The sequence below is a fragment of the Eurytemora carolleeae genome, unplaced genomic scaffold (assembly GCF_000591075.1).
Source record: "Eurytemora carolleeae unplaced genomic scaffold, Eaff_2.0 scaffold1263, whole genome shotgun sequence".
NCBI lineage: Eukaryota > Metazoa > Arthropoda > Copepoda > Calanoida > Temoridae > Eurytemora > Eurytemora carolleeae.
The window spans coordinates 34,062-43,627 of record NW_019397228.1 but is presented as its reverse complement, the minus strand read 5'-3'; positions in this window follow the sequence as shown (position 1 = coordinate 43,627).

The following is a 9,566-nucleotide window of genomic DNA, read 5'->3' as shown; positions in this document are numbered from 1 at the left end:
CCCCCCCCCCTTCCCCCCGCTATAATTTAGATAATAAAATGGAGACTTTTTGTACGTCATTAACTGAGCCTTAACAAACAGAGAACAGAAAACCAGAGGTCAAATATTTTGAATTTATAATCTTTTTATAATGTGCTTAATCTGGATCCTCCTGCCTGGGGTTGAATTCAAGTTGTCGGGTACCTCCACGTCTTTCTATGCATCATTTTTAATTATCTTTTGGTCATATCCCAGTAATTCAAGTTGTCGGGCACCTCCACGTCTTTCTTTCATTTTTAATTATCTTTTTGGTCATATCCCAGTAATTCAAGTTGTCGGGCACCTCCACGTCTTTCTATCATTTTTAATTATCTTTTGGTCATATTCCAGTAATTTCCCTAGAATTCTTAATCTGGATNATCATCCTTAAAACAATTATATATCCATATTTAAAAGAAAAAGTATCATTATTATCTAACTATAATCTGTATATCTATAATATCTATCAACGATATATCATCCTTAAAACAATTATATATCCATATTTAAAAGAAAAAGTATCATTATTATCTAACTATAATCTGTATATCTATAATATCTATCAACGATATATCATCCTTAAAACAATTATATATCCATATTTAAAAGAAAAAGTATCATTATTATCTAACTATAATCTGTATATCTATAATATCTATCAACGATATATCATCCTTAAAACAATTATATATCCATATTTAAAAGAAAAAGTATCATTATTATCTAACTATAATCTGTATATCTATAATATCTATCAACGATATATCATCCTTAAAACAATTATATATCCATATTTAAAAGAAAAAGTATCATTATTATCTAACTATAATCTGTATATCTATAATATCTATCAACGATATATCATCCTTAAAACAATTATATATCCATATTTAAAAGAAAAAGTATCATTATTATCTAACTATAATCTGTATATCTATAATATCTATCAACGATATATCATCCTTAAAACAATTATATATCCATATTTAAAAGAAAAAGTATCATTATTATCTAACTATAATCTGTATATCTATAATATCTATCAACGATATATCATCCTTAAAACAATTATATATCCATATTTAAAAGAAAAAGTATCATTATTATCTAACTATAATCTGTATATCTATAATATCTATCAACGATATATCATCCTTAAAACAATTATATATCCATATTTAAAAGAAAAAGTATCATTATTATCTAACTATAATCTGTATATCTATAATATCTATCAACGATATATCATCCTTAAAACAATTATATATCCATATTTAAAAGAAAAAGTATCATTATTATCTAACTATAATCTGTATATCTATAATATCTATCAACGATATATCATCCTTAAAACAATTATATATCCATATTTAAAAGAAAAAGTATCATTATTATCTAACTATAATCTGTATATCTATAATATCTATCAACGATATATCATCCTTAAAACAATTATATATCCATATTTAAAAGAAAAAGTATCATTATTATCTAACTATAATCTGTATATCTATAATATCTATCAACGATATATCATCCTTAAAACAATTATATATCCATATTTAAAAGAAAAAGTATCATTATTATCTAACTATAATCTGTATATCTATAATATCTATCAACGATATATCATCCTTAAAACAATTATATATCCATATTTAAAAGAAAAATCATCATTAATAATTATCTAACTATAATCTGTATATCTATAATATCTATAATATTATGTAAGTATTACATTAAGTTTATTTTACTAAAATACAAGTTAAGAACAAAATTTTGTTTTAGTAAAAGAAATGTTTTATTTTTATTCCAAATCCAATTTTTACCAGGACGAGTCCTAATAATAAGTTCTAAACGCTGCTAGTAAGGATTTAATACTTTAAAAAAAGAATTATTTGTAGAGGACTTACAGTGAAACCCTTAATAAAGAATACATCGGAAGAATTTATCAAATGTCGTCTTGACAATTTTTCAATGAGTTTTATACTATATTGCGTAAATTTCAGTATTTGCGAAAATAAATAAATAGACATGAATATGCGGGAACAGTTTTAAAGAGTTCCATATAATCATTTAATTAAAAAAACTAAATATCTGCAACATTCCATTATCAGAAAGTGAAGAATACGACATTTGATGAATTCTTTCGATGTATTCCTTATTAAGGGTTTCACTGTAAGAAAATTCCAGTCGCTGAGAAAAGTTCAGCAGCTGACTTAAGGAGGTTTTCCAATACAAAAATTCCCAGCTTAGGAATTAAAAATATTTTCTCAAGTCCATACCTGTATTTTATTTGTTCGTGTTTTCAGTTCTGAGTATTTGGGAATTGTACCGCTTTTACTGGAACACGTCTCTAGCAGTCCGTAGTTTTTTAATACTTCAGCAACTAATTTTAGGAATATACAGGGTCACCCAAAACACAAGGGATTAGACTTCAGAGACGACTGTACGAATTTTATTTAATCATTATTTCTACAATTTTAAAACTGTTTACTTTTTATTGTCAAATCATTAAGTTCTCAATAAGAAGATAGAAAGATAGAAAAAAATAAGAATTTTTAAGGTCGTTTTTATGGTCTTATTCTTATATATTTTCATTATAAATGTTTCCCCATCTTTTTAACACCATTATGTAGAGAAGTTCGGTTTTTTAAAGCATTGAATCTAATATTTGGCGGAAACAGATATTTTTTCGAGGGAGAATCGGAGATATTTTTTTTTAAAAAGTATATAGAAAAAACTTGAAAATTAATTTTTGAAAAAATTCTATTAACTGTACATAATTCTAAATTGAAACCCCAAGTGTAAGTATAACAACAAAGAAGGATTTGTAGCATACTAACCCAGAATAGGTATTTGTGGTAAATCAGAGAAGGTAAAAATATTGTTTTCTTCCGCGATGATTTTATCCGCAGAAACGATCCGAATTTTCTCACCGTATATTTCTAGAAAAGAAAAATGTTTTATTCAATTCAAAGAGAAGGTGCAGTGTATGATTTAACAATCTACTAATAATAATCTAATTTAAAAAATTCGAAGCATGGACGAGCATATAATAGAAAAACTTCAGAAGAAATCCCAAGAAGTATGAAAAACTCAAAATGATCGATTGTAAGAAGTCTTACTTCACATTTATAATTTTTTTTAGATTATGAGGGGGGTTGGGGGGTTGTGAACTTGTAATTGAACACAACAAAAATAATACAGTGAATTGTTAAAGGGACTGTAAAGGAAAAATGAAAGGGGGTATCGCGACCCATGAAAGTTTTATCTGATGTTCCTGTCTCGAGAAATTGATATAAAACTGTTTAAAATTATACGAAAGTTCATATATGTAAAATTTAGAAAATCTTAAAACTTAAATTACGTGACCAGAACTATCACCAATGGCAGAGCAGTAAAGTGGTCACATGTCTCCGCCTGTATCACGTGACCACTTTACTGCACTGCCATTGGTGGAATTACTGGTCAAGCAATACGGACGTATAAATAATATGAATTAAATCTATAAAAAATAGAAATAACAAATATAAAATTAGAAGTGGAGTAAACCTAAGTTACAATTAGCTTTCTCTGGGATATCATCGTTTTCAGATTGGTTGCATATTTGCTGAATTTGATCTTTTTAAACCCTCTACTTTTATACAAAATTGTATATATATTAATTTTCGTATAAATTTGACAACGTTGTAAATCAGTTTCTCGAGATAGGAACATCAGATAAAACTTTCATGGGTCGCGATCGAGAGCTAAGTGATTAGCTTTCAGCCTATACCTCCTTTCATTTTTCCTTTACAGTCCCTTTAAAGGCGCGCTTAATTGCATTAAAATGAATTTGACTTTGAATAAAAAGACCTAAATATTCTCCAATCTTAAGGTTGTCTACAGGATTTTCTCCATTTATTAATCTTTCCAGTTCTCCAGTCTCCACAATGCCGCCTGGGTTCAACCTCCATTCTCCAGTTCTGATGTTAACATTTAATTAATATTTTAATGATTTCAATTAGTCAATCTAATCTTAAGAAACTCTTACTTGCCGCATGGCGAAAACTATAATTCTATAATTCAAACTATAATTAAACCCAGACCGAAATACATTTTCAATAAAATGTGGAACAAACATTTACTTTGTTTACTCTACAGAGGTTTGGTCCATCACCAACACCGAATATTAAATATAATTCTATTCCTCACATCTTAGCAGCTTGATTTTGCTATAGTTCTCATCAAAAAAGACCAAAATAAATATTTACAATTATTCAGACGACTTTACAATCTATATTTTAGTAATATAATGATTGATGAAACGAAATTCACAAAATAGCCCTAGCCCTGCCATTTCCAAAATGTGGTCTGCCTTTTTTGAGCATTTAAAATTGCCAGAGATAAAGTCACCTGAGCCGGCGATTTAAAAAATTCAAGAAAATACGACTCGGGTCTAAGCTGTTGTTGAGCCTTATTTACGGCTCGGGTTTTTGAATTTAAGTTGCTTACTAATTTTAGTCCATAGAATTTTTGCAAATAAAAACATATTCATGATATATATATATATATTTCAGATATTATGCCTCCTAAGAGGAAATTAACTCAAAAAACAATTAAAAACTTTTTTTCTTCTGATCTCTTCAGGTTATTTTTCTCATTCCAAATTTATTTTAGGGCTTTAAGGGGGGGGGGGCGCACAGGCATCCCTGTCCCTTGTGATAAAAAATTTTAAGTAAAACTAGGGCATTTTTAATGTGTAAAAAAAGCTTAGCTCTGGCCTCCTCTCCTCATCCCTAATAAAAATTCAATTACAGGCCTGTTTGACATTAAAAGATGAGACCAACTTTTTTTTAGAAAAACCAAATCAAATGAAATCAACAAAGTTGCTGCTCCATCCACTTTAACACTGTCTGACTCAGATCCAGATGACCCTCCTCCATTTTCTGATCCAGGTACAATTGGATTGTAGTCAGAATCTACAACAGTTAGTTTAAGATGCACCTGTGATTCATTTTTCTAAATAAGATTTTATAAGTTTGATAATTAAGTCAAAATTTATACTCCAGGCCTAGGGTATTCATATGTTTGACTAATTTTGACTATAGATGTAAATAGTTAGTTATGAATTGTTTGAGTGCTTGTTTGTTTGTTTGTTATTTTAATAATTTTGGCAAAGCTTGGTGATTTTTCTTTAATTTTTTTTAATGATATGAAGAGAGAAAAATTGAATATTCTTATCTGACAATGATGTATAGACATTCATTTTTCATAGATGGGGATCCAACATCAAAGAAGATTCGGAAATCTAGAAGTGAGGATAATGAAAGTTTTACTCTTGTGGATCATAATATTAACAGTATCAAGGACACATATCCATGGGGGGATGATAATGATGAAGATTTGGAGGTTGAAGATAAGAGTAAACAGATTGGAGATGATTGGGACATGAGTAAACAAGAGGATCAAGAAGATAGGAGGAAGCCAGAGGATCAAGAAGATAGGAGGAAACCAGAGGATCAAGAAGATAGGAGGAAGCCAGAGGATCAAAAAGATAGAAGAAAACCAGAGGATCAAAAAGATATGAGGAAACCAGATGATCAAGAAGATATGAAGAAACCAGAGGATCAAGAAGACATGAGGAAACCAGAGGATCAAGAAGACATGAGGAAACCAGAGGATCAAGAAGATGGGAGGAAACCAGAGGATCAAGATGATATATGGAAACCTGAGGATCAAGAAGATAGGAGGAAACCAGAGGATCAAGAAGATATGAAGAAACCAGAGGATCAAGAAGATATAAGGAAACCAGAGGATCATGAAGATAGGAGAAAACCAGAGGATCAAGATGATAGGAGGAAACCTGAGGATCAAGAAGATAGTAGGAAACCAGAGGATCAAGAAGATGAAGATAGTTGGAACTGTGAACCAGAGGATCATGAAGATGAAAATAGTTGGAACTGTGAACCAGAGGATCATGAAGATGAAAATAGTTGGGATGGAAAACCAGAGGAAGCCGAAGAGGGCAATGAAGAGGCATTAGATCCTGAAGTGTACAAGGTATATTCTATTGAGCAAATATTTTCCGCTTTACACTCCACACTCTTATAATTCTGAAATAGTTTTCACATTGACTATAGTTTGTTTTAGAAAAATTTAACTGTTAATTTCAACTACTTGAATTATATTCCTACAGTAATTCCTTTTTAAAGGACCAACATTTTGATCAGCTAAATGCAATAATGTTTAATGTTTTTACTATCGAAAATCTTTCTCTCACCTCAATTAAACTGCTGACCACTGTGCTATATTTATGCTATAGCAAAATATTTTTCAGGATGTGAAACTTCTTCTGGCAGCCAGAAAGGGAGATAAGGATCGTGAACCCAGAATAAGTGAATTGTCTCCAGAAGATAAATTCAAACTTCTTGAAAATAATATGCTGCCAGAGCATGGTCCCTATGCCGTATATAATCAAAATAAGAAGTTAAAATATCGGTTTCGAAAGGAAGTAGTGAATAAACTGGATGCTTGTCAGGACATTCACTACAGTAGATCTACAAATCAGGTATACTGTTTGTCATGTGCAATGTTCGAGCGTAAAACTAAAGTTCAATATCAACAGACTCGGTGGACCGAAGGAAACGGCAATTTCAAGACCTTTGGAGATAGAAGCAGTGACAAGAGTTTGTATAAACATATACATGATGGAGATATCAGAAATCATACAACAAATCATCTGCACATGATAAACTTCGTAAAGTCTATGCGTGGGGAAACCAGCACCCTGGACAAAAAACTAAACCAGGCAAAAACTGATGAAATTGATAGAACCAAACTTTTTTTGCTAAGTGTTATAGACATAATTTCATATCTTGGAAGTCAAGGTTTAGCCTTGCGAGGCCATCGGGAAGTCTTTGATTCTGATAATCCTTATCTAAATCGAGGAAACTTTCTGGAAGGATTAAACTTTCTATCCAAGTACAGTCCAGAAGTAAAGAAGAGGCTAGAGAAAATTGAGTCATCAAAATCACAGATGAAAGGAATCTATACTTCCCATATGATACAGAAGGAAATAGTAGATTTATTTGCATCTGAAATAATGAAATCTATTATTGAAGAAGTTAAGGAAGCTGGGATGTATACGTTTATTCTAGACGAAGTAACAGCTTTCAATAAACAGTATTTAACAATCTGTTTGAGATATCTAAATCCACAAAACAGGCCAACTGAACAATTTCTAAGCTATGTTGAGCTGGGTTCTGGCGACGCAGAAACTATCTTTGCACATTTAGTTGAACAGCTGGAAAAACATGGATTATCTCTAGGTAAAGTCTAAAATTTTTTTTAATTTTTTATCCAGGTGTGTGAAACACAATTATTTTTAAGTTTTGTAAATGTTGTCTTCTTCTTTATTTGTTAAAATTTTCACTGACCTATATAAATCTGATTGTAATTTTTAGGCTTATTAATCATTACTGATTTTTGTTATTGAACTTTTCTAAGAAAATATTATCTTTGATTGGTCAGGTTATTCTTTTTTCTTTAGATATCTGTGTTGGTTGTGCTCTTGATGGTGCCGCGGTTATGATGGGATGTCGTAATGGTGTACAGGCAAAGCTTAAAGACGCTGTACCCCATGCTGTATCTACCCACTGCCATTCTCATAATCTGTCATTAGTTGTAATGGGTAAATACTTAGTACTACTAGTATAATATGGCACAATTGGATATTAAATTTTATTAATTTTTATTTTAAATTCTCCTGTGAACAAAATTAGGTGTTAAAGAAGAAATTTTTGTTTTCAAAGTAATAGTTTAGGGATTAAATTTAAAAAACTAAAGTGGTGGCTTGTACCTATAAATGCTTGTACCAGTTTTAATCATGCACAGATTAGAATTTTTTGTTTTGATAGTATTATGAAGTGCAGAGTTACCCACAATGGATGAGACTTCAGAGACGACTGTACAGTGTTTGCTCAATCCTTTTTCTTATATTCTGGTTCTCTACAACCGTAGACTGGTTTCTCTCTATGCCAAGTCATGTAATATATCATTTAAAGACCTCATTTAAGGGAAAAGCCCAAGTTTACTACTTATATCTTTAGATTTAAAGAACTTTAGGTCATAATTAAAATCTAATCCTTCGTGGGTAACCCTGTAGTATGAAGGATCTTACATTACAAAGGAATCAGGATCATATGTTTTTAGATAGCATCAAGGACCCCAAGCTGCAGCTTGTAGTAATGACAATTACAGCAATTGGAAACTTTTTCTTTGACAGCCCTAAACGAGGGGGACTGCTAGATGCAATATTTCAGGTAAAAAAAAACATTTTTATCTTGTCATTGGCAAATATCTGTAATCTACAAACTCAGTTATTTTTCTTTGATTACAGGGGTGTATATTTTCTTGAAAAATCATTTCAACCCCACCCCCCTTTGAAAATCTTTTTTCTCCATTTGTTAGGTAAGTTTTATGTTTATTCATGTTTATGGTTTATTCGTTGAATTGGGGAAAATGAATAATTTTAGGGGAAACGTCAAATTTTGGATAAAAGTATTAAAAATTATGAAAAAACTTTTGATGTCTAATACTTTATTTTTTCCCCAGTGCATCAAAAATCATTCCCTTGAAAATTCATACCCCTGTTTGATAATATTAAATTGTTTAGATGAGAAATCCCAAGTCACGAAGAAAACACTGCTTGGTCAAACCTGCAATGACTAGGGAAAATAGACAATTGAATCTCATATCTTGATAAAATTAAAAGCCTTTCAAATCAAAATTTACTTGAAAAAAGTCAATTAGAACGTTGTGCCAACATATTTTCTTTAAAAAAAGTTTCTCCAAAGTTAAACCCCCCCCCCCTCCCCCTTCTGGGACCTCCCAAAGATAGATAAATATTTCAAGGTTTTGAAGGAAGTTTTTCCCCTCAATCATATATAATGCCTTCAAGTTTTGTTCCTTTTACTTAAGAATACATTTGCTGTTTTTCTATTTATGATAATTGTCTTTTTACTCTCCCTTAAAAAGATGGTCTCAGAGACTTGAGTGTTGGAAAACATTTTGGGATCAGGGGAGTGTAGTCCACGAATCTCTCAAGGTTATGGTCATCAGAATAAACAAGATTTAGTTTGGCACACATATGTACATTATACACACAGATTTTAGCTCAATATTTTTTTAATTAGGGTTGAGGTCAAAACTTAATTCGATATCCACAACAGAAACTTTTATCTTAAATAAAGGATTTATTTTCTATTCAAGGGATATCCAGCAAACATAAGAAATGATTCAAAGAAAACTTTATTTAAATTGCTAGGGAAGAGGGTAACAAATGAACTTTTATATAAAAGTACGAAAGTTTTAGCCTCTAATCTTATTTAGTTCTAACAAAATGATAATAAAAACCATAATTTTAAATATCATTAAAAATTTTAATTCTGATGAACAATTTTAGGCTATCATCAATCCTAGAGATTCTCCTCTGGAAAATTCCTCTGAGTTTGATGCTCGTTCCAAAGCAATGGCTTTAGGTCATCTGAAGAGCATGGAGGACC